Source organism: Simochromis diagramma, unplaced genomic scaffold, assembly GCF_900408965.1.
Source record: "Simochromis diagramma unplaced genomic scaffold, fSimDia1.1 OVJJ01000024.1, whole genome shotgun sequence".
NCBI lineage: Eukaryota > Metazoa > Chordata > Actinopteri > Cichliformes > Cichlidae > Simochromis > Simochromis diagramma.
Genome location: NW_024387332.1, coordinates 34401 through 60133, shown reverse-complemented (window position 1 = coordinate 60133; position 25733 = coordinate 34401).

The following is a 25733-nucleotide window of genomic DNA, read 5'->3' as shown; positions in this document are numbered from 1 at the left end:
TGTGTATGATATTTTTGTCATGCGATTTTAAAGCTGGTCCTACAACCGCATCCAAGAATAACATGCAGCTTATCTCAGAACTGTTGGTGAAAATTATTCTTGGAGCTAAGTTTAATTGAGCTGCATTTTAAAGAGGTGCAATTTCACAATTTGTGTATATTTTCTAAGTTCACTATTTTGTCATGTGTTGAGAAAAACACAGATTTTAAAATTACATGGTCTAATATTTACATTTAGCATATAACTGCAACATGCTTTTTTCGTTTTTTTTTTTTTTTTAAAGACTCGAAAGGACTTGAAATTCAAAGTTTCAGACTTGTGACTTGACTCGGACTTTTACACCAGTGACTTGAGACTCGACTCTGACTTGCCTGACATTACTTGAGACTTGACTTGAGACTTGAGGATAAAGACTTGAGACTTACTTGAGACTTGCAAAACAATGACTTGGTCCTACCTCTGATTATCTTTCCTATACCTCTGGCGTGTGATCGTCCTGTGCTACATGATATCTGCTGATCGGGAAAATAAAACCAATTATTAAAAAAGAAGAAGCTGATCCTTCTCCCACAATCAGGATTAAGATGACAGCAGAGTGTGGGGACTACCTTTTTTTGCTGTCTTTCTCTTGTTCTGTCTTGTTTTGTCAAAGAGCAAAAATCTGGAAACCAAGAAACTCTTTTTAAACTGATATTCACTGAGAAAAAGGATTTAAATGACTTTCATGTGGCGAGCTTCAAAAATCCTAAAGACTTCTTACTCCAAGTCTACGTCTCTTATGTCATGAAACATGGCAGTGGATGGTTGTAGTGATCCATCTCTTGTTGAGTCTGTATGTGCATGTACGGCATGTGTGCTGAAAGAGAAAAGGCTGTAAATAGTAAACTGACCAGTACTTAGTTTCTCATGCAAACTGCTTTTATCTATGCTTTAGCATTTTGAATGCTCACCAGTCACACTAGTGTCATCACACACACACACACACACACACACACACACACACACACACACACCTTGAGATTCAATATCTTGGCCAAGGATCCTTTAGCATGCAAAGTGGAAGAGCCAGTGATTGAACTACAAACCTTCCAACTGGTCAACAACTGTACCACCTGAGCCACAGCCACATCCCAGTTTAGAGGTATTTCCAGATGCAATCATCCAAGTACTAATCAGACAGCAAATCATAGTGAAGCCAGTTGTATTAAACAGAATGTATCTGCACGCTCTGAAGAGGTGGATAAACTGAAGATCATTAAAAAGAGAAATAATTAATTATATTTAGCTCAACAGCAAACGTTAGCTCTGATTTTTCTCACTGTGTTATTTAGATGAAATCGAAGAACCGTTAATATCTAAATGTGAAGTTTGATCAAATACTGAACAGCAGAACATGAACATGTCTCACAGCAAAGTTCCAGTTTGACTCTGCCTACGTCCAGTCTGGGAGACTGGTGAATGTTAAATGAGCTGGTTCTTATATAGTGCTGTTCTACTCTACCTGAGCACACAAAGCACAACACAAGTTGCCTCATTCATCTATTCACATCAATTCATGCAAGCATGTTTCTCTAAGTGTAAGTGCTTTCTAGCTAGCATTCACACACACTCCAATGGATGCATCAGAAACTTAGGCTTAGCATCTTGCCCAAGGATATTTGGCATGAAGACTGGAGCAGGCAGGGATCAAACCAACAACCTTCTGATTAGAGGATGACCTGCTGAACCTCGTGAGCTACAGCCAACCTAGTGAAAGTTTTACATAAGGCATATTTGTTTAAACCTTAGAGACTGACTGAGAATATAAATGTTCTAACCTAACCTTACAGGATACCAGACAAAAGTATCTGACCATTGCAGAATGAATAACAGCAATCTAAGAGAGGTTCTAATCTATCATCAGTCTATTTCTGCTGCTCTGTGCTGATGCAGACTGAGCCGCTGAACACAAAGACCTCCCTCTCCTCCGTCACCCTCTCCAGCTTGTCCTGTCATACTGTCTGAAGGCAAACAAAGGTTTCCCTGGCCAGGCAATACTTGTAGCTTAGGTCTGCCCCAGATCCTCCTCCCAGTAGGACATGTTGTCACCTACAGGTGAAGGTGAAGTGTTTCAGGTCCTGGAGTTATCCTGGTCTGGAACACAACTCGCTCCTTCCATGGTGGAGTAGCAGCTCCACTTTGATCTCCTCTGATCCCATGACTGAGATCCCCACCCAGTCTCTAAAGCTGAACACAGACACCCTGTGGGGCAAACTTATTTCTGCTGCTTGTATCCAGTCTTATTATTTTTGGTCCATCCCAGAGCTCGTAAGCAGCTGAGCTTAAGAACGTAGATACCACAAATATTCCACAGCCTCGTTGTCGAGCTCAGGTCTCTCTTCACCGCTGCAGGAGCCTCCCACTGTAATGACTCAGTGACTGGGAGACTTATGCACCTTTTCCTCAGACTTTGCTTCCTCTACATGTCATTCACACAGAGAAGACTTTCCAAGCGTTCCTCCTGCCACCTTATTGTGTCCCCAGTTGAAATCTGTAGCACCCCATTCCCACTGTGGACAGCGCACTCCTTCACCCTCTTAGGTTGCCGAGCAGCTTGGCACAATCACTTCAAGACCAACTGATATTCTTTCAGTTCAGTTTAATTGGATTTTATTTATATATCGCCAAATCACAACAACAGTTGCCTCAAAGTGCAAAACAGAGAAAACCCCAACAAGCAGACAACCCTCTGTGAGCAAGCACTTTGGTGACAGTGGGAAGGAAAAAGTCCCGTTTAACAGGAAGAAACCTCCAACAGAATCAGGCTCTCCCATCACTGGCTGGCTCAGGTAGTGGAGATGAAGACAGGACAAAGACACGCTGTGGAAGAGAGCCAGAGATTAATAATTTCCTCAAACTTAACAGTAATAAAACTGAAGTTTTACTTGTTGGTACACCATCTATCTTAACCAAATCCCACAGCTTTTCCATTAACATTGAAAGTTCTCCCACCCTTCCCTCCCCTCAGGTTAAGAGTTTGGGTGTCATACTTGATAATACTCTTTCATTCCAGTCTCACATTAATTACATAACCCGGTCTGCTTACTTCCACTTATGTAATATTAACCGACTCCTCCCCTTCCTTACCCCCCATGCTGCTGCCATCCTTGTCCATAGTCTCATTACATCCCGTATTGATTACTGTAATTCCCTCCTATTTGGTCTCCCTAAAAGGTCCCTTCATAAACTCCAACTTCTTCAAAATTCTGCAGCTCGGGTCATAACTTGCACTCCGTTAAGTGCTCATATTACCCCAGTTCTTCAGCAGCTTCACTGGTTGCCCGTAAAAGCCAGGATAAATTTTAAAATCTTACTTCTTACATACCAGTGTGTCCATAAATCTGCTCCTCCATATTTGTGTGACCTGCTCCATATCACTACTGTTTCCCGCCCTCTCAGATCATCATCTTACTGTTCCGTCCTCACACCTTATCACTGTGGGGAGCAGAGCTTTCAGTCGCTCTACTCCTCGGCTCTGGAACTCTCTTCCTCCTGCACTAAGAAATATTGTCTCCCTTTCCATATTTAAGACACAGCTCAAAACACACCTGTTTAAACTGGCTTATTCGCTTTAATGCTGATTTTATCTGTTGTCACGCTCTGTTTTGTAATTTTAACCTATTTTATGTATTTTATGACTTTTATTCCTTTTATTAATTGTGTTTTTTGTAAGGTGACCTTGGGTTTCTGAAAGGCGCCCTAAAATAAAATGTATTATTATTATTATTATTATTATTATTAGTTATTATTATTAATAATAATAACTAATAATTAACTGCAGAGAGCTGTATAAACACATGATTGAAGAAGAAACACTCAGTGCCTCATGGGAACCTTCAGCAGCCTATTGTAGTGTAACTAAGGGAGGATTCAGGGCCACCTGATCTTTGTCAAAAAGGAAAGTTTTCAGCCTAATCTTAAAAGTAGAGAGGGTGTCTGTATTCTGAATTCATGTACAGTTTTATTTATGTAGCAGATTAAACTCAATGTGCTTAATGTGGAAGAAGAAAACATCAAAACGTATGTGTTTACAATGAAAACAGCAAAGTCGAGTACACATGCATATTCACATGCACACAAACACTGAGCTACTGCACGTAGGCTCATAAAAATAAAAGGCTTTCAGTCTGGACAAACACTGTAGCTGTAGCTGACCTGAGGTCAGCAGGCAGCTTGTTCCAAAGTACAGGACCACAGTAAGTAAAGCACCGTCAGCTCACTGAGATCTGATCCAGGGACAGTTCAAACATTTGCATCAGATGATCTGAGAGGACTGACTGGGTCAGAGAGACCGAGCAGGTCAGAGGTGGTCTGGTTGGGAGTATCGTATCTTGGAAATTTAAGAAAATGTCCTCAAACAAAAGTCCAAAATATCATAAAGTTCCACATGTATTACTTCAATGTAATATATTTTATAGTTGCATCAGTGTCTGTATACAGTTATTCTTTATATTCACAATGATATGGAGAATACTCAAAAAAAAGTTCTTTTTTCATGTTAAATAAAATGATCAAAAATATAAAGGCGCTTTTGAGTTTCGCCCTTTTCCTTTTTTCCTTCATCTTACAAAACCATCTCAGCTTCATCTTTTTCTTATACTGCTTCAAAGTTCTGCATCTTGTCTCCTCGTGGAAGTTTCTGTTTTCAAACATGCTCTGAATAAATGATTTGACTGGCTGACTGTTATCACATAAGATGCTCACATCCTCACACAGGATGCACATTACAAAGCATGTGACTTTAAACTCAGTTTTAAACTGCAGGGATGCATCAGCAGCTTGAGTCAGGGTGGCTTTAATGTGTACAGACCAGAGGGTCTTTGAGGGTTACTTACTGGCTAGTTGTTAGTGATTAGTCTGTTATTATTTATTACTTTCATAAAACAAAGTGTTTGTAAAGTTACATAGTGATGTATTAGCAGTTGTAACCAGAGAGGAGTTCAAGGGATCAAAAATAGTTGGTTCTCTGTGGAAAAGCTCCCATTATGAGAATTTCTAATATTTACTGAGGGTCCTGTTACAAGCTACTGAGCTAACCTTCTTTCTTTACATGACTCAAGCTGATAAGATGAGAACCAATGAAAGAGGAGGAACCTCAGCTGAACTCTAACAAAGACAGACCGGGCCTGCGTGACTGAGCAGGCAGCAGAAATATGCATACGAGGTTACCTGAGGAAACTGTTGCAGTGATTGTGGATGAGAGTATGAGCAGAACAAGAGGAGAGGAAGAAACTCTAGTCTGCAGGGTCATGCAATAAATGTAGATACAGCTGTTCCCTATTTTACAACATGATTTAATACAAACTTTGTATGATTTCTTTCCCCTTTTTATATGCTGTATTTTTAGCAGAGCAGGGGTAAGATGCACTTCTATTTCTATACTTCTCCCACCATCTAGTGGTAACACTCCTGCATTACAAAGCATACCGCCCTACATGCAAATCGATGATAAGCTCAAAGAAGAACCTGGGCCCTCTTCACGGTGGAAACCTGGTGTTTGTTATGCTGTGTGTGTTGCTGGTAGAGAATGGGCCAGTTTCAAATCAATATGAAGATGTTGTCAGTGATCATCGTCATCCTGTGATGAAGTATGTCTGTACTGATAATGGTGGTACCTTCTAGGATGTAGGACAGGAGTACTCAGTGCCTGGTTTGAAAATGGCGTAAATCAAATGTGCTCAGAGATTCTCAGACTCGCAGAGAACCTGTGGGAGGTTTGGGTCAGTATGTTTAAAGCAGCACTTTGCACTATCATCACTTGAACTTCAAAATGAAAAATCGTCTCATATCTTAAATAACATATCTGGAAAATTCATAATTTTCCTTCCATCCCATCTGCTTATGCTGAAAAACTAGTTCATGCATTTATTACTTCCAGGCTGGACGACTGTAATTCATTATTATCAGGAAGTCCTAAAAACTCCCTGAAAAGCCTTCAGCTAATCCAAAATGCTGCAGCAAGAGTACTGACAGGGACTAGAAAGAGAGAGCATATTTCTCCTGTTTTGGCTTCCTGTTAAATCCAGAATTCAAAATCCTGCTCCTCACATACACGGTCTTAAATAATCAGGCCCCATCTTATCTTAATGACCTTGTAGTACCATATCATGGTTTGATTTTGCATTATGGATTGTATTCTGATTCTCTTGTTGTGCTTTGTTGATTATTATTACGATTCTATGTTTCAGTTTATTCTGGTTAAGGGTTTAGTTCTTAGGTTTGGTTCTTGTGCTCTCGTGTTTACTGTAGGTTTAGTTCAGTGTCAAGTCTGTGTCTTTATGTAGTTGTTTCTTGTCTTGTTCCTGTTTTATTGTGAAGGTCCGTGTCTCATGTGAGTGTATTCAGTTTTGCTTCCCCTGTCTCGTCTTGTCAGTGACTTCCAGCTGTGTTCCTCTTTGTGTATTTAAGACGCGTCTACTTGTATGCTGGTCGCTGGTCTGTCTGTGAATCTACTGTGTGTTCAATCATCATCTGCCTCTGCTCAGCCTCCTTCATGTTCATTTTCACGTTTGCTCTTTAGTAGTTTAGTTCCGTTTGTACATTTTTTCACCTTGTGCTTTATTTTACAATAAACCACCTCAGCAAACAGTGAGTGCCTGCGCTTGGATCCTCTTTTAATTCCTCCACATGGCTCATCCCCGTTAGCCATGACAGTACAGACTAGAGATGGCACGATACCACTTTTTTATGTCTGATAAAAACCATAAATTTGGATATCTGCCGATACCGATATGAATCCAATATAGTGTTTTTTAATCAATAAAACTGTTTTTTAATATCTTGCTGCATTTTGTATAAGTTCATACTCAAGTTTAAATAAACAACAACACTAAAGCTATTCTGTTACACCTGTATGTAAAAAATACACTGCACCCAAAATATTTCATAGTTCAGCAACACTGATCAATCTAATGAACTTAAACCTGCTCCATCCTCCCTATTCTGGTGTTTTAAAGAGAACTTAGCAGAAATATTAAGCAACCTAACTAATAGGGTTGCAAACTCCCAGCAAAAAAAAATAGGGAACCACCCTCCAACCTCCACCTCATGATGCTTAATCGACGTAATCAACTTTAATTTGATGGAGTGTGAAAAAAAATGCACAGAAATAAATTATTTTTCAAGAATAATTAAATAGATTCAACATCTTTCTTCAACATAACTGCAGACTGCACAGATGGTACTGTCACGATCTGGTTGTAGGGACTCAAGCGCAGAGCGGTTAGATGTCTCCAAAATACAGTTTATTACGGCTCCAGTGCACAATATATACAGTGAAGGGAATCCAAAACTCCAGGGAATCACAGGGTAGCTCTCTCACACTCGCTCACGTCTTCTTGCCCACACTCACACACACTCACACGGCAGGGAGGTCGCAGGTCCGGGGGGGAAGGTCTGAAGCAGAAGAGAAGGGAAGTCACAAACTAATCACAAATCACAAGTCCACAGGAGCTGTGAGAACACTAACGTCAGTAGTACAATCATCCAGCGACGAGAGGATCTGTGTTCCAGCCTCAAATAGTGCTCCCGGTGATGACAGGTGATTGTTGTCAGGTGTGTGGGCCAAGGGTGGGAGCCCACAGTGAGCTCCGCCCAGGCAGAGAGGGAGAGAACCAAAACAGCAAATGTAGCCTTGTGGGGCCGGCCGGGCAGGCACGGAGACCATGACAGTACCCCCCCTCAACGGGAGCCTCCCAGCGACCCACCAGGCTTACCTGGATGCCTGCGGTGGAAGTCCCGGAGCATTGCCTTATCCAGGACAGCAGCTCGAGGCACCCAGGAGCGTTCCTCTATCCCGTAGCCCTCCCAGTCAACCAGGTACTGAAAACCCCTACCCCGGTGTCGGGAGTCCATGATGCGGGTGATGTTGTAAACCAGCTGACCATCCACGAGCCGGGGGGGCGGCGGGGCCCTGGAGGGAGGGCACAACGGGCTGGAGAGCACTGGCTTGACCTGAGACACATGGAAGACATTGTGAATGCGCATGTTGCGCGGCAGTTTGAGGCGGACAGACACAGGGTTCACAATGGCGTCAATGGGAAAAGGGCCAATAAACTGAGGGGACAGCTTCTTCGACTCAGTCCGTAGCGGCACAAAACGGGTAGACAGCCATACCCGTTGTCTGATGGCGGTACTCGGGGGCTGGTGTCCGGCGACGGTCAGCGAGGGCCTTGTTCCGCTCCTTAGTACGGAGTAGGGCAGCCCGAGTCGCACGCCAGGCATGACGGCACCCGCGGAGGTGAGTCTGTACTGAGGGAACGGAGTGCTCACCTTCGATGGCCGGGAGCAAAGGCGGTTGATAGCCCAGTCCTTCGAAAGGAGATTTGCCCGTGGCGGAGGATGTGTGGCTGTTGTGGGCGTATTCGATCCATGGAAGCTGTTCACTCCAGGTTGATTGGTTGTGCGAAGCGACACAGCGGAGGGCAGCTTCCAGCTCCTGGTTGGCCCGCTCCGATTGCCCGTTACTCTGTGGATGGAAACCGGAAGAAAGACTGACCTTGGCCCCCAGTGCGGAGCAGAACTCCCTTCAAACTCGGGACGTGAATTGAGGCCCTCTATCCGAGACGATGTCCTCGGGGATCCCGTGAAGATGGAACACATGGGAGGTGAGGAGCCGGGCCGTCTCCAAGGCAGAGGGGAGCTTTGGGAGGGCGATGAAGTGTGCAGCTTTGGAAAAACGATCAATAATGGTAAGTATGGTGGTGTTACCTGCAGAGGGCGGCAGACCCATGACAAAGTCCAAAGAAACATGGGACCATGGCCGGGCTGGTGTAGGGAGAGGCTGCAGAAGACCCGGTGGAGGGCGGTTCGAAAGCTTGTTCCGGGCACAGGTCGAACAGGCTGACACGTACTCCTTGGTGTCCTTAGCCATAGCGGGCCAAGAGAAGTAGCGTCGGAGGAACGAGAAGGTGCGGAGGACCCCAGGATGGCATGAAAAGTGGGCAGTGTGAGCCCACTGGAGAACCTGAGAGCGGACGGCTGAAGGAACGAAGAGGCAACCAGGTGGGCCAGTACCAGGATCCTGTTCGGTCTCCTGCGCCTCTTGGATGAGTCTCTTGATCTCCCAGGAGATGGCTCCAATCACGCAGGCGGCCGGGAGGACAGGCTTGGGGTCCGAGTCCTCCCCAGTGGTGGAGAATTGCCTGGACAGGGCATCTGGCTTTACGTTCCGTGATCCTGGCCTGTAGGTGATAGTGAAGTCAAAACGAGCGAAAAACAGCGCCCACCTGGCTTGCCGGGAATTGAGACGTCTAGCCGAGCGCAGGTACTCCAGATTCTTGTGATCCGTCCAGACGATGAATGGTTGTGCTGCTCCCTCCAACCAATGTCTCCACTCCTCCAGGGCCAGCTTGACGGCCAGAAGCTCCCGGTCCCCGATGTCATAGTTACACTCTGCTGGAGAGACACGGCGAGAATAAAAGGCACACGGGTGCAGCTTACCGTCCGTCTGTTGAGACAGAACTGCCCCCACCCCGGAGTCCAATGCGTCCACCTCCACAACGAACTGCCGTGTAAGGTCCGGTTGCCGGAGTATGGGTGCAGTGGTGAACCTGTCCTTGAGCAGGGCGAAGGCTCGCTGAGTGGCAGAATCCCACTGGAAGGGAACTTTGGGAGAGGTGAGTTTAGTAAGAGGGAGAGCGATCCTGCTGAAATCGCGAATGAACCGTCTGTAAAAGTTAGCGAATCCCAAAAAACGTTGCACTTGGCGGCGATCAGGAGGAGTAGGCCATTCCACCACAGCCCGCACCTTCTCCGGATCAGTCCGCAAGTCCCCCTTCTCGATGATGTGGCCCAGAAAACTCACTGAAGTCACGTGGAAGTCGCACTTCTCCCCCTTCACAAAGAGCCGGTTCTCCAGAAGGCGTAGCAGGACCTGCCGGACATGGACTTGGTGCTCCTCGAGTGTCTTAGAAAAGATCAGGATGTTATTCAATTCAATTCAATTCAATTTTATTTATATAGCGCCAAATCACAACAAAAGTCGCCTCAAGGCGCTTCATAGATACAGAGAAAAACCCAACAATCATATGACCCCCTATGAGCAAGCACTTTGGCGACAGTGGGAAGGAAAAACTCACTTTTAACAGGAAGAAACCTCCGGCAGAACCAGGCTCAGGGAGGGGCGGCCATCTGCTGCGACCAGTTGGGGTGAGAGAAGGAAGACAGGATAAAGACATGCTGTGGAAGAGAGACAGAGGTTAATAACAGATATGATTCAATGCAGAGAGGTATGTTAACACATAGTGAGTGAGAAAGGTGACTGGAAAGGAAAAACTCAATGCATCATGGGAATCCCCCGGCAGCCTACATCTATTGCAGCATAACTAAGGGAGGATTCAGGGTCACCTGGTCCAGCCCTAACTATATGCTTTAGCAAAAAGGAAAGTTTTAAGCCTAATCTTAAAAGTAGAGATAGTGTCTGTCTCCCGAATCCAAACTGGAAGCTGGTTCCACAGAAGAGGGGCCTGAAAACTGAAGGCTCTGCCTCCCATTCTACTTTTAAATACTCTAGGAACAACAAGTAGGCCTGCAGAGCGAGAGCGAAGTGCTCTAATAGGGTGATATGGTACTACAAGGTCATTAAGATAAGATGGGGCCTGATTATTTAAGACCTTGTATGTGAGGAGCAGGATTTTGAATTCAATTCTGGATTTAACAGGAAGCCAATGAAGAGAAGCCAAAACAGGAGAAATATGCTCTCTCTTTCTAGTCCCTGTCAGGACTCTTGCTGCAGCATTTTGGATTAGTTGAAGCTTTTCAGCGAGTTTTTTGGACATCCTGATAATAATGAATTACAGTCGTCCAGCCTGGAAGTAATAAATGCATGAACTAGTTTTTCAGCGTCACTCTGAGACAGGATATTTCTAATTTTAGAGATGTTGCGCAAATGGAAGAAAGCAGTCTTACATATTTGTTTAATATGTGCGTTGAAGGACATGTCCTGGTCAAAAATGACTCCAAGGTTCCTCACCGCGTTACTGGAGGCCAAGGTAATGCCATCCAGAGTAAGAATCTGGTTAAATACCATATTTCTAAGATTTTCAGGGCCGAGTACAATAACCTCAGTTTTATCTGAATTAAGAAGCAGAAAGTTAGCGGCCATCCAGGTCTTTATGTCTTTAAGACATTCCTGCAGTTTAACTCATTGGTGTGTGTCATCTGGCTTCATGGACAGATAGAGCTGGGTGTCATCAGCATAGCAGTGAAAATGTATGCTATGTCTTCTAATGATACTGCCTAAGGGAAGCATGTATAATGTAAACAGAATTGGTCCTAGCACTGAACCCTGTGGAACTCCATAATTAACCTCAGTGTGTGAAGAGGACTCTCCATTTACATGCACAAACTGGAGTCTATTAGATAGATATGATACAAACCACTGCAGCGCAGTACCTGTAATACCTACAGCATGTTCTAATCGCTCTAATAGGATATTATGGTCGACAGTATCGAGTGCTGCACTAAGGTCTAGCAGGACAAGCACAGAGATGAGTCCACTGTCAGAGGCCATAAGAAGATCATTTGTAACCTTCACTAAAGCTGTTTCTGTGCGGTGATGAGCTCTGAAACCTGACTGAAACTCTTCAATAAACCATTCCTCTGCAGATGATCTGTTAGCTGTTTGACAACTACTCTTTCAAGGATTTTTGATATGAAAGGAAGGTTGGAGATTGGCCTATAATTAGCTAAGACTGCTGGGTCTAGAGATGGCTTTTTGAGTAAAGGTTTAACTACAGCCAGCTTGAAGGCCTGTGGTACATAGCCGATCATTAGAGATAGGTTGATCATATTTAAGATCGGAGAATTAATTAATGGCAGGACTTCTTTGAGCAGTTTTGTAGGAATGGGGTCTAAAAGACAGGTTGATGGTTTGGAGGAAGTAATTATTGAAGTTAACTCAGAAAGATCAATTGGAGAAAAAGAGTCTAACTTAACATCAATGGTACTAAGAGTAGCTGTAGATAATATTACATCTGTGGGATGATTATTGGTCATTTTTTCTCTAATGATAAAAATTTTATTTGTGAAGAAGTTCATGAAGTCATTACTAGTTAACGTTAAAGGGATGGTTGGCTCAAAAGAGCTCTGACTTTTTGTCAGCCTGGCTACAGTGCTGAAGAGAAACCTGGGGTTGTTCTTATTTACTTCAATCAGTGACGAATAGTAAGATGTTCTGGCTTTGCGGAGGGCTTTCTTATAAAGCAGCAAACTATTTCTCCAGGCTAAATGATGATCCTCTAGATTTGTGACACGCCATTTCCTCTCCAGATTACGAGTCATCTGCTTTAGGGTACGTGTTTGAGAACTATACCACGGAGTCAGGTACTTCTGATTTGAGGCCTTAGTTTTCACAGGAGCTACAGTATCCAGAGTCGTACGTAGTGAGGAGGTGAAATTATTAACAAGATAATCGACCTCTGTTGGGGTAGCGTTCAGATAGCTGCTCTGCTCTGTGTTGGTACAGGGCATTGGAGATGATAACAGTGGGTGGATTATATTCTTAAACTTAGTTACAGCACTTTCAGAAAGACATCTACTTTGATAAAGTCTACTCTTCACTGCTGTGTAATCAATTATTGTAAAAGTAAATGTTATCAGGAAATGATCAGACAGGAGAGGGTTTTCAGGAAACACTGTTAAATGTTCAGTTTCTATGCCATATGTTAAAACAAGATCTAGAGTGTGATTAAAGTGGTGGGTGGGTTCTTTTACATTTTGAGAGAAGCCAATTGAGTCTATGTACATCTAAGTACACAAAATCTAAGTCTTATCTAAGTACACAAACACACAACGGTTAACAAAATCACGAAGGACATCATTAACCATCGCCTGAAACACTGCGGGGGCGTTGGTCAGCCCAAACGGCATCACGAGATACTCAAAGTGGCCCCGATGCGTATTGAACGCGGTCTTCCACTCATCCCCCTCTCTGATGCGCACCAGGTGGTAAGCGTTGCGCAGATCCTGCTTGGTAAAGATGGTCATGCCCCTGAAGCAGTTCAAAGTCCGAGGAAAGCAACGGCAAAGGGTACTTGTTTTTAACAATGATCCGGTTAAGGCCCCGAAAGTCAATACACGGCCGCAGCGAACCATCCTTCTTATCCACGAAAAAAAACCCCAGCTGCGACAGGGGAAGAGGAGGGGCGAATCAACCCCGCTGCCAGCGACTCTGCGATGTAGCGCTCCATAGCATCCCTCTCAGGCCGGGAGAGGCTGTACAGGCGGCTAGACGGCAGCGGAGCTCCAGGAAGAAGATCGACGGCACAATCGTACGGGCGGTGCGGGGGAAGGGACCGCGCACAATCCTTACAAAAAACATCCCGCAGATCATGATAAACCCGCGGAACCATCGAGAGGTCCGGGGCGTCTGACGGCGAGGCCGTGGGCGGGAGCGGAACGGGGGAAGCCGCAGCCCGGAGGCAGTTCATGTGGCAGGCCACACTCCAACCCAGGACGGCACCCTTCTCCCAGTCAATATGCGGGTTGTGGAGAACAAGCCAGGGGTGACCCAGAACCAGCGGAGTGAGAGGAGCTTTATACGAAAAAAAAACAAATCCTTTCTGAAAAAGGCAGGGAGGTCGCAGGTCCGGGGGGGGAAGGTCTGAAGCAGAAGAGAAGGGAAGTCACAAACTAATCACAAATCACGAAGCACAAGTCCACAGGAGCTGTGAGAACACTAACGTCAGTAGTACAATCATCCAGCGACGAGAGGATCTGTGTTCCAGCCTCAAATAGTGCTCCCGGTGATGCCAGGTGATTGTTGTCAGGTGTGTGGGCCAAGGGTGGGAGCCCACAGTGAGCTCCGCCCAGGCAGAGAGGGAGAGAACCAAAACAGCAAATGCAGCCTTGTGGGGCCGGCCGGGCAGGCACGGAGACCATGACAGGTACCTTCCCAAAGGAAAAAGTACTATAGCTTACTAGGGTATATTAGACTTAACAGTTACTATATACAGTAATGGACTTCTATACATTTTACATCAGATTAAAACTTTGGGTGTAAGATTCAGATAATTATTTATTAAAAGCTCAACATTTTAAATGAGAATAAGAAAGAAAAGTATGTCTTTGTGCCCCCTTTCCCTGTTAATGCCCTATCGGCCCCCCTGGCTAAACTTTGCTAGATCCGCCCCTGCACAGTTACGTCAGCTACGTAGAAAAAAAATCCTGGTGTAGAAAGTAATATTAAATACATTCTAACAACAGCTGATCAAGCTTAAACGTGCTGCTGTTGTTCAGCCGCTGGTTTCCTCTTTCTGGTGCAAAGTGGGCCAAAAACAAAGAAGAGAGACGGACTCGCGACAGAAAAGCCGATCAGCTGATCATTGATCAGTTTATGATTGAAGTAGCAGCAGGAGAGAGATAGAGGCAGTCGCTCCATATATCGGTTGTTAAGCTTAACGCTGGAATGCTTTACAAACATTCAGAGATGAACTTACACACTTGTTTTACTTCTCTCTGGGATAACTTCCTCGGAGATGAAATGCTGGTTTGGTAGCGAGGCTACAAATACACACAGCTGCTCTATCACGTGATGCACACTGCTCCTATGTGCTACGGTTATGAGCCGAGTTACGCCATGTCGCAAGTTTTGTGAGGTGCTTTTGTGATATTTAATGGATCGATTACATTTTTTATTTCTCTCCGATATCCGATCCAGTAATTTAGGTCAGTATCGGACCATCGATCGGATCGGTCCATTTCTAGTACAGACCAGCCAGATTATGGATCCAGCGGCATTCGCCCCACCCAAGAAGCTTCGGGAGGACTACCTGCTTCGAGGTTGGTTAACCTATGGCTGAAACATGAGGGAGAGGGATTTCTCTGCGCTGTGGAAGCCAGGCTACAGCAACTAATTTCCGGTCACCCCTGGGTACTGGACTCACTGCACCCGCTCATACAGGATTTTATCCTCCATGAGCTCCCACACCCCAGCCGCTACAGCTCGCCTGCTCGGTTCGACGGAGGATATGTTGTCCAAACCACTGGATGTGGAGTTACCCGGCCCGTCGGAGCCGTCTCCGAGAAGGAAACGGCAGCCGCGCCAACGGCGCGTCACCTCGCAGCCGGTCTTTGGGACATCTAAACAACTGGCTGTGTGAAAAGGACACTTTTTCTGCCATGTCTGACACTAGGACTATTTTTCCTGGGGCAGTTTTTTGTGTTGCTGCTGAGGATAACGGTGGTTTTTCTGCCTCATCCATGTCTGTTGCTTCAAAGACCTTCTGTCTGAGCCCACAATCAGTGTGCATGACTGTGTTCACTTTGTTGCTTCTGAGCCTGGAGTTATTATGACTAGGACTGTGATTTTAGGGACTAAAAATATTAAGGGTACTTCTTCACCTGCATTGGCTCATTCAGGGAAAGAGGGAAAACTCACTGAAACTGTTGTTTCTGAACTTTTTCTTCCATCACCACTCTCAGCCCAGTCAGCTGCCAGGCCAGAAGCTCCATTTTCACCTCAACCTTCACTTCAGTCATTAGCTTGACCTGCTATGAAGCCACTTGTGTTGCCACTAACCCAGTCTGCTAATCAGTGCACAGCTCAACCTTTAGTTTGGCCACCAGTGCAATCCATAACTCGGTCCCCTGTTCAGTTGCCGCTACCTCAGTCTCCTGTGTTGCCGCTAGCACAGCCATTAGTTCAACTGCCTGCTCAGTCCATCGCTCAGTTGCCTTTTGCTCAGCTGTCAGCCCACTCATTGATTCAGCCACCATCTGTGCGGGTCTCCGCTGGAGGGTCCGAGGGGCCCGTTCAGCAGCCGGTCTCCGCTGGAGGGTCCGAGGGGCCCGTTCAGCCGCCCGTCTCCGCTGGAGGGGACGAGGTGCCCGTTCAGCCGCCCATCTCCACTGGAGGGTCCGAGGGGCCTGTTCAGCCTCATGTCTCGTCAGCTGGGAGTTCTGGTGGACCCAGCAAGCACATCCTCGTGTCCACTGACGGCTTTGAGGAGTCTGTTCGGTCACCACGTGCTCCTTTACCTGAGGTTTCCACACCGTCGCCTGCAGCGTCACCACCTGCAGCTGCCACGCTGCTATCTGGTCCTGCCTTGTCTGGTCCTGCGGTTGTTGCACCGCCGTATGATCCAGCTTGGCCCGTACCACCTCGCCTTCGCCCTATGATGAGGCTATGCCCTCTCTAGTTTTGGTAATTCCACGCTGGTGGAAATCCAAACAAAACACTCATTAAGAGGCTCAAAAATTATTTAATATGAAGGCAATAGGTAGAGTGTTACAGGCATAGTTTTTTCCTGTGAAACAATAAGCTTCGTTGGAGCAGCCTTTCAACGCCTCTCTCTGTCTCTCGCTAGCAAAGTCGACCCAGACAACAAAGCTAGTTTTCAGCTACGAGCCCGACACGAACCCGACGTATTAGCCAGAGGTCCCTTTACTACGGTTCGGAGCCGCGGACCTGTTTTATATACGCGCGGAATAGTTTTCTATACGAGATCACTGCAAAAAGTGCAGCCTTATCTAATGTCCACACTGTTAGACTTTTCATCGCCACTTTATGGTAACATACTGGCGTCACTGCTGCCAGCGTCATACCGTGACGCCGTGTTACAGTAGCTTACCGTTCTGCAGGATGATACCGTTTTTTGCTGGTGTAATGGTAAATGGCCTGTATTTATATAGCGCTTTACTAGTCCCTAAGGACCCCAAAGCGCTTTACATATCCAGTCATCCACCCATTCACGCACACATTCACACACTGGTGATGGCAAGCTACATTGTAGCCACAGCCACCCTGGGGCGCACTGACAGAGGCGAGGCTGCCAAACACTGGCGCCACCGGGCCCTCTGACCACCACCAGTAGGCAACGGGTGAAGTGTCTTGCCCAAGGACACAACGACCGAGACTGTCCAAGCCGGGGCTCGAACCAGCAACCTTCCGATTACAAGGCGAACTCCCAACTCTTGAGCCACGATTGCCCCTGGCTAAACTTTGCTAGATCCGCCCCTGCACAGTTACGTCAGCTACGTCGAAAAAAAATCCTGGTGTAGAAAGTAATATTAAATACATCCTAACAACAGCTGAATGTATAATATTCGGTATAATACTCTTGGACAAATTATGGTGACGCACCGTAGCCTTTTTTACGGTATCTCACTGGCGACAGTGACGCCAGTGAGATACCCTTATGTCGTTATGTCGTAACAAAGTAACATCATACTGTGATTAAGAAATTGGTATACTACCGTTTATTCACGGTATGTCACTGTAAGCCCGCTGCAAGGTAATAAACTGCAATATATTAACCAGTAACTTACCGTTATCACGCATCATCAGTACCAAAAATATTCATCTCTACTAGAGGATACCGTGTCCCAACAGGCGGTCATTTACTCTTTTAACAGGTCGTAATTTACCGTAATTTCAGTTAACAGTAACATACTGTAAGAGACTGGAGGGTTCCAAAAAAATTGGATGGATGGATGGATAGATACAGTGGGGCAAAAAAGTATTTAGTCAGCCACCGATTGTGCAAGTTCCCCCACTTAAAATGATGACAGAGGTCAGTAATTTGCACCAGAGGTACACTTCAACTGTGAGAGACAGAATGTGAAAAAAAAATCCATGAATCCACATGGTAGGATTTGTAAAGAATTTATTCGTAAATCAGGGTGGAAAATAAGTATTTGGTCACCTCAAACAAGGAAAATCTCTGGCTCTCACAGACCTGTAACGTCTTCTGTAAGAAGCTTTTCTGTCCCCCACCGCCCTCTAAATGTGATTTAGAGGGCGGTGCCTGGAGAACTGCAGGGCGGAGGACACTGCGTTGCTGCTCCTTGGGTTTCTGACTAGGGACACCTGAACTTGTGTCCCTAGAATGGCACCTGTTTGAACTCATCATCTGTATAAAAGACACCTGTCCACAGCCTCAAACAGTCAGACTCCAAACTCCGCCATGGCCAAGACCAAAGAGCTTTCGAAGGACACCAGGAAAAGTATTGTAGCCCTGCACCAGACTGGGAAGAGTGAATCTACAATAGGCAAGCAGCTTGGTGTGAAAAAAATCAACTGTGGGAGCAATCATCAGAAAATGGAAGACATACAAGACCACTGATAATCTCCCTCGATCTGGGGCTCCACGCAAGATCTCATCCTGTGGGGTCAAAATGATCATGAGAACGGTGAGCAAAGATCCCAGAACCACACGGGGGACCTGGTGAATGACCTGCAGAGAGCTGGGACCAAAGTAACAAAGGTCACCATCAGTAACACACTACAACGGCAGGGAATCAAATCCCGCAGTGCCAGACGTGTTCCGCTGCTGAAGCCAGTGCATGTCCAGGCCCGTCTGAAGTTTGCCAGAGAGCACATGGATGATACAGCAGAGGGTTGGGAGAATGTCATGTGGTCAGATGAAACCAAAGTAGAACTTTTTGGTATAAACTCAACTCGTCGTGTTTGGAGGAAGAAGAATACTGAGTTGTATCCCAAGAACACCATACCTAATGTGAAGCATGGGGGTGGAAACATCATGCTATGGGGCTGTTTTTCTGCCAAGGGGACAGGACGACCGATCCGTGTTAAGGACAGTAGAAATGGGGCCATGTATCGTGAGATGTTGAGCCAAAACCTCCTTCCATCAGTGAGAACTTTGAAGATGAAACGAGGCTGGGTCTTCCAACATGACAATGATCCAAAACACACCGCCCGGGCAACAAAGGAGTGGCTCCGTAAGAAGCATTTGAAAGTCCTGGAGTGGCCTAGCCAGTCTCCAGACCTCAACCCCATAGAAAATCTGTGGCGGGAGTTGAAAGTCCGTGTTGCTCGGCGACAGCCCCAAAACATCACTGCTCTCGAGAAGATCTGCATGGAGGAATGGGCCAAAATACCAGCTACTGTGTGTGCAAACCTGGTAAAGACCTACAGTAAACGTTTGACCTCTGTTATTGCCAACAAAGGTTATGTTACAAAGTATTGAGTTGTATTTTTGTTATTGACCAAATACTTATTTTCCACCCTGATTTACGAATAAATTCTTTACAAATCCTACCATGTGGATTCATGGATTTTTCTTTCACATTCTGTCTCTCACAGTTGAAGTGTACCTCTGGTGCAAATTATTGACCTCTGTCATCATTTTAAGTGGGGGAACTTGCACAATCGGTAGCTGACTAAATACTTTTTTGCCCCACTGTAGATAGACACACACACACACACACACACACACACACAAAATATAATTCATGTGCTTTACACCACTTTATTTCAATTCTGATTTTTCCCTGCTGAAATACACATTTCCAAAATCAAGAACTGAAAAGAACTGAAAACATATTTTCATTGAGCAAGCACTTGTTTTTACTAAACCATGTAATCCATTATTTTCTCAGATGGTTGTACAAACAATAACGATATTATGTCATATCCATATCATGGCAGACAACACATGCTCAAGTGTTGGGTTTCCTTAGTTATATTTTGTAAGGTCTCAAACCTACAATGTGAAGTGCCGTGGCATTCATTTTGTTGGCACCATACAAATAAACTGAATTGTAATGGATATAATATCAAGCCCCACACGTCTGCCTTTATATACACTTTGTCCAAAATACTGGCTCACACCACCAAATCAATGCACAAAGCAGGGTCCACGACATGGATGAGCGTGTGTGGTGTGAAGGAACTTGACTGACCTGCACTGAACCCTGATCTTGCTTTGTGGACTGAGTTCATTGATTTGTAGGGTGAGCCAATACATGTGACAATTAAAGTGTAAGTAGCTGAAATAATTTTTAACAAACGGGTAAAAGAAGGAAAAAAAAATCAAAACTGTTGCACTCAAAAAAACCTATTGGACAGAGACAGCGTCTTGCAAGAGTGGCGAGAGAGCTTGTCTTCATTGTTGCTCGTCTTGTGTAAATGTCCAGAAAGCATGGGCTAGGGCTGCTCGATTATGGCAAAAATGATAATCACGATTATTTTCACTGAAATTGAGATCTCGATTATTTGACGATATTTATTTAACCCTTTAAGACCTACCATAGAACCAAGTCCGCCAGAGCTTATATTATTTTTTTTACATGCTGTAGTGCCATTTGTGGGAGCATTTCAAGTTGCTATACATCAATACAACTGTTATAGCCCATATTTTAATAATATGTATGCATTAAGTCCATAGTAACTACATTAATTGCAAAAAAGCGCAATAAACTACAAAAAAATTGAAAATCGTTTTTGTTTTGTTTTTTTTACATATATTTCTACTTAGGGAAATTTAAGAGGTTTATCCCTCAAAACTTTAAATACAAAAAAGTTGCAAAAAATAGTTTCCCACCCCAGGAAATTTATTTTGAGTGTCTTCATAGTTTTACTTTGGAGATACAGCAATTTTTATATACTGCAGGAAAAACAAAAAACAATCCTTTGATGCAAATTTGCAAAGAAAACAGCAGGTGCATCAAAATAAACTATTTCCAGCAGTGCTATTCGAGTTCTAAGCATCCCAGAAACTATTCAGAAAAGTATAGAGTCAAACATGACTTATAAAAACACCAGTATAGGCTTTTAAGGCCTACAAGTAAAAAACTACATTTTCCGCGAAAATGACGTCACTTCCGGTTTCGGACAGGAAATGGCGGACATGCGATAGTTCGCGTTGACGTCGCTTTTTATGCAATTTTTGCAAAGCTTTATGTGGAAGGAAACCGTGACTTAGGACAAGCTGATGACATAAGATGTAAGTACAACTCCTCCGGTTTCTTATGCAAAACAAATTATTGCGCTAGCTTACACAGTTCCGGTTCTCCAGGGATTTAAAGGGTTAACAATAACAATGTATTGAATAATGACTTTAAAAAAATAATATAAAATAGTGTGCAAACACTGATAACAGTGCAAATGTTTGCAATATAAAAAATAAATGAAAAATGTAAACATCTATGTTTAGTGAACTTTGCAGTGTTGCTCTGTGGTGCAGCTACTACACCGTAGCAAAGTTTACACACTATGTCTACTTGATGTCTGACTCTGACCCATAATGTTTCCACACCACTGAAGTTTTTTTTTTACCTCTTTTCAACCAACGGCAGTCACTCTCCTCTCCAAATAACTTCTGCTTAGCTTTCCGAGCTTCCCTTGGGTCCTCTTAATTGTTGTGACGCGTGTTCGAAATGCAGAGAGGTGCGCTCGATTTGCCACACGGAGCAGCGCGAGAGTAAAGCACGAGGGAGGGGCTAATAATCGGCTCAGTCATTTTTAATGATCGTTGAAAGCCCAGATCGTAATCGTGATTAAAATTCGATTAATTGAGCAGCCCTAGCATGGGCCATGGATCATCTGTGGAGACATGGGTAACAACACATTGGTCACTTAAATTATACAAGAAATTTACTAAAAATGGCAAAACCAGTTACCTAATTTGAAGTTCTCCACTCAAATTCAGTAAGCCACTGGAGGAAAGTTGTGACATGAGGGTTAATGTGAACAACCTTTCGCTTCACAGTGGTCCCAGTCTTCCTGCTTGTCCCAACCTTGGAGGTACATTTTGTTCCCTCTTCAGGGTTTATCCTTACAAAAAACCTTGCACACGCTGACTCCTGGTATTCCAGGTTCAATACATAGAATGAACCAAAGAAGACTGACATTGCATCAGCAAAGGTGTTCTCTTTGTCCAGCTCAACAATTACACGCCCCTCTGCACTCACCATCCAGCAGGTGGCGGTCATTGAACTTTGTCCTTAAATGTATAGGGGCAACATGTTGTCATTATGCAACATAAAATAATTTCAATACTTCTTCACACTGTCTAGATAGTCATAAAGCAAATACCTACGTACAGTTAATTATTAATGGCCTTGTGTACATAAGTCCATTTTAACATATTATAATTGTACATAATTGGGAATTATTCTGCACATTAAACACACCTAACAAAGAGTCAGCCCAGTTAAATTACCGGAGGTGAATCAACTGTATGGTTATTTTGGAGTTTATAGTTTGTGCTGCTGTTAAACTTTACAGTATTGACTTCAGTATTTCTGCTGTTGGTGTAGCTAGACTACTGTTGATCAGTAATATGTAATGTGAAATTTGATATTGTTACTTTGCTGGATTCACTGAGACACATGTCCAACAACCTTGGTTTATAAAGGAAATTACAGAAATTTGAGCTAACAAAACAGAGACTGGATACCTGTGTCCACGAAAAGCTCCTGTGCCAAACAGAAATTTTAATATGGTCTAATCAGCTCTATTTCATAAATGACTTCTTACCAAGCATAATCAGCCTTGGGGTGATGGGCAGGCTTTTAACATGCAAACTGAACAATATAAATTTGCGTGCACTGAAGCCACAAAATTTAGAAATACACAGTTGCAAAAACTTCAGTGACCAATTACCTTTCCTGAATGACATATTCAATGCAAAAAATAAGAGTATTGTCAATAGGGACCAATTCCCAGTTTTTACATGATCAAAATTATTCACAAAAGGCTTCAATAAACAGAAAATGTGTGCCGACAAGAGAACAGTGCACAAAAATGAAAAGATATTTGAGCTCGACGCTTTAATGGGTTTAACATGACTTAGTCAGCACTCCGCACTGTACAGGTAGTACAAGCACACCTGAAAACACTGACCAGCTAACAGCTTTAAGCATTTCGACACAACCTCGGTAGTTCACCGATTCACCTGTTGCAAACGTCCAAGTTTCTATCAAGTCTCAAATCCATCGGCAACTATTATGGTAAATGGCTTGTATTTGTATAGCGCTTTTCTAGTCCCTAAGGACCCCAAAGCGCTTTACACTACATTCAATCATTCACCCATTCACACACTGGTGATGGCAAGCTACATTATAGCCACAGCTGCCCTGGGGCGCACTGACAGAGGCGAGGCTGCCGGACACTGGCGCCACCGGGCCCTCTGACCACCACCAAAAGACCTAACTAGTCTTTTGATTCTCCACATTCATAGATATTGACATTTTGTCTTAGCATTTGAATGAAAATATCCTGGTAGGGTAGCTTAAAAGTCAAAACAAACAGTAATAAGAACGCATTTCGGACTTCTCTCGAATAAGTGAAAAAAAACACTTACCTTCAGACTGATTAGCTGGTTCCAATCCAACTTTAATGTGTCCCATTTTAGTCCGTTTTAGGGAAAAAGTGTTAAGTGGTTTCATTTAATTTTGAGATACTCCCTCATGGATGAGCAATTTGGAGTCTAGCAGAGTTACCACGAATAGCATATGATCTTCAGATATAATCCAATCAACCTTGCATTTAACCCCATTGAACATCCAGTTACCTCTGACTACTTCTAAGTTGCACATGTTAACGGTCTCATCATCACTCTGTGCTGCAGCGAACTGGATCTGTGGCACAGAATAGTTGATGGCCATGTTGTTCTCCTGCTTTGCAGCTTTTTTTGAGTCTGAATTGCGGCTTAAACGTGCAAAACTAAGAGAAGCAGATCAATATTTTCTTCTTGTTGTTATTTAATGGTGGTTGGCAACCAGCGAAAGGAGCATTAACCACCTCGAGCAATATTTTCTATCCCCATTATTGTTTAGAAAGTGAATACCCGACATGTGCGTCATACGTCACGTTGTACGTCAGGTGAAGGTGTGGTGTCGGCTATCGCACCTGTGGCATTACAAAGCTTTAAAAACACAACCCAACGCGCTAAACTGTGATAATGTTTTACATTATCACGTATATCCAGGACATCTCTTCTGAACCAAGACGAAGTGGTGCTACAAAGGAATTATTTCTTTAGGAGAGTGCATTTAATAGCAGTCTGGCCTGCAACAAAATGCACCGCTAAAAACACAGTTTCTGCTTGTCCCAGAATTTATTAATTTTGAGAGTGAAGTTGTAGGACTGATGCTGGTTAGTGGTGTAGGTTTCATGGATGTGACACCTTGTGTAAAATGACGACCAGAGCATATTATTAGGTCAGTTCACTGTAGTTAGGCAGAGGTGTCTTAAAAAGTACCACCTTATACAAAACAAATGAAGGTCCAGTATAAGAAAGAATAAGAAGAGAAAAAAGGAACATCCTGCTAAATTAAGTCATTTTTAAACATTACTCTAAATGTAGCCATTAGTTTTTGTTGCTGGCCATACAAAAAATAAGCATACTTCAATTATATTTCCCAAGTATACCTTACCTACTACGTATACTAATAATGCTTCTTGGGACTATATTGGCCCACGTTTTAGTACATAACAGTATTCTTGAAATGAACTTTTAGATGTACTTTTTGTTCACCATAATTGTACTACCATAATGTCATAATGTCTACAAGAGTATAATTAAAATATACTCGACTCTATCACAATACTAACCTTACAAGTATACTATTAATTAATAGTATTACTAATGTTTCACATTGTTTGACTAAACAAATACATTTATTAATATATGAGGTTCCATTCAGTTCAAGGAATTAAATTTTAGTGTGGCTGCAACTTACTCCTTAAGTTAAAAATGATGCTGTATATTGTAGTTTATATGTTATACTACTCTCACAGTGAATCACATTTTATAGTAATACACTCTGAATGAGGATTTAAGTAATTACTCTTAGATCTACAGTAGAAAACAACAGAAATCCGGATGGTGTAATAGTATAATCTCAGTAACATCACCAATTGTTACATTTGCTGTATTTTACAGCTGTTTCCATGAGTACGGTGAGTTACCGTAAAAATAATGTAATCTCATGGAATTTTCCCACAATTACATGAGATTACAGTACTAAACTGCTAACATCCTTTAGAGTTTTTTACTGTTGATTTTGCAGTACTAAGCTATGGAAATTACTGCAAAGGCTAACAGTGCACCTACTGTTACTCATTTATATTAAGATTTAAACATCTAGTTGGTGTTGGTATGGAGAGTAACCTTCAGTAATAAATCACACAGCAATAGGACATTCATGTAGTTGTAAAAATCATGATAATATATTAAGTAATCCAAAGTATTCAGAATACGTTACTGTCATTGAGTAACGTAACGGAATACGTTACAGAATACATTTTGGGGCATGTAATCTGTAATCTGTAGTGGAATACATTTTAAAAGTAACCTTCCCAACACTGATCTGAGAGGGAGAAGAGAGCTTAGATTTAAAGGTACGCACTGCTCAGTGATGTTTGATAAAGTGTAAATTTAAGCACATCGAAGGTTTCTTGTTTTTAAATCACATATTGGGTTTGTACATGTTACATTATGTTTTTTCTCATATTGTGAAACCTGCTGCAAAACAAACTGAGTTAGGCTAACTGTGTTATTTAAAGGTTGCATGGAAAAACTTAGTGCAGGTTAGTTTGCTGCACTGTGATGGATTCAGATCAGCTGATCACAGCCTGTACTGTAGGAAAACCCACTGGAGCTTTCAATAGAAATGATTGGGAATTATAATTCTTTCCATTTTCAGGTTCCCCCACCTGCTGAATCCACTTTAAACCTTGAGTGTACACACCGTCCTGTTTAGGGTCAACGTCCCCTCTGGAAAGTAGACAACAGAAAACAGAGCTTCTTTTTCTCTGCTCATCTTCTACTGATGAGATAATTGTGACAATTCAAATTTAGTCGCTCCTCCCTGAGCCTTGTTGCTTATAGGGAGTCATATGACTGTTTTCTCGGTAACTGTTATTTTTATTTGCTACTATTTAAATAAAAAAATAGTTTTTCATTGATTTGTAATTCAGTTTATAAAAAAAAAATCCACATAAA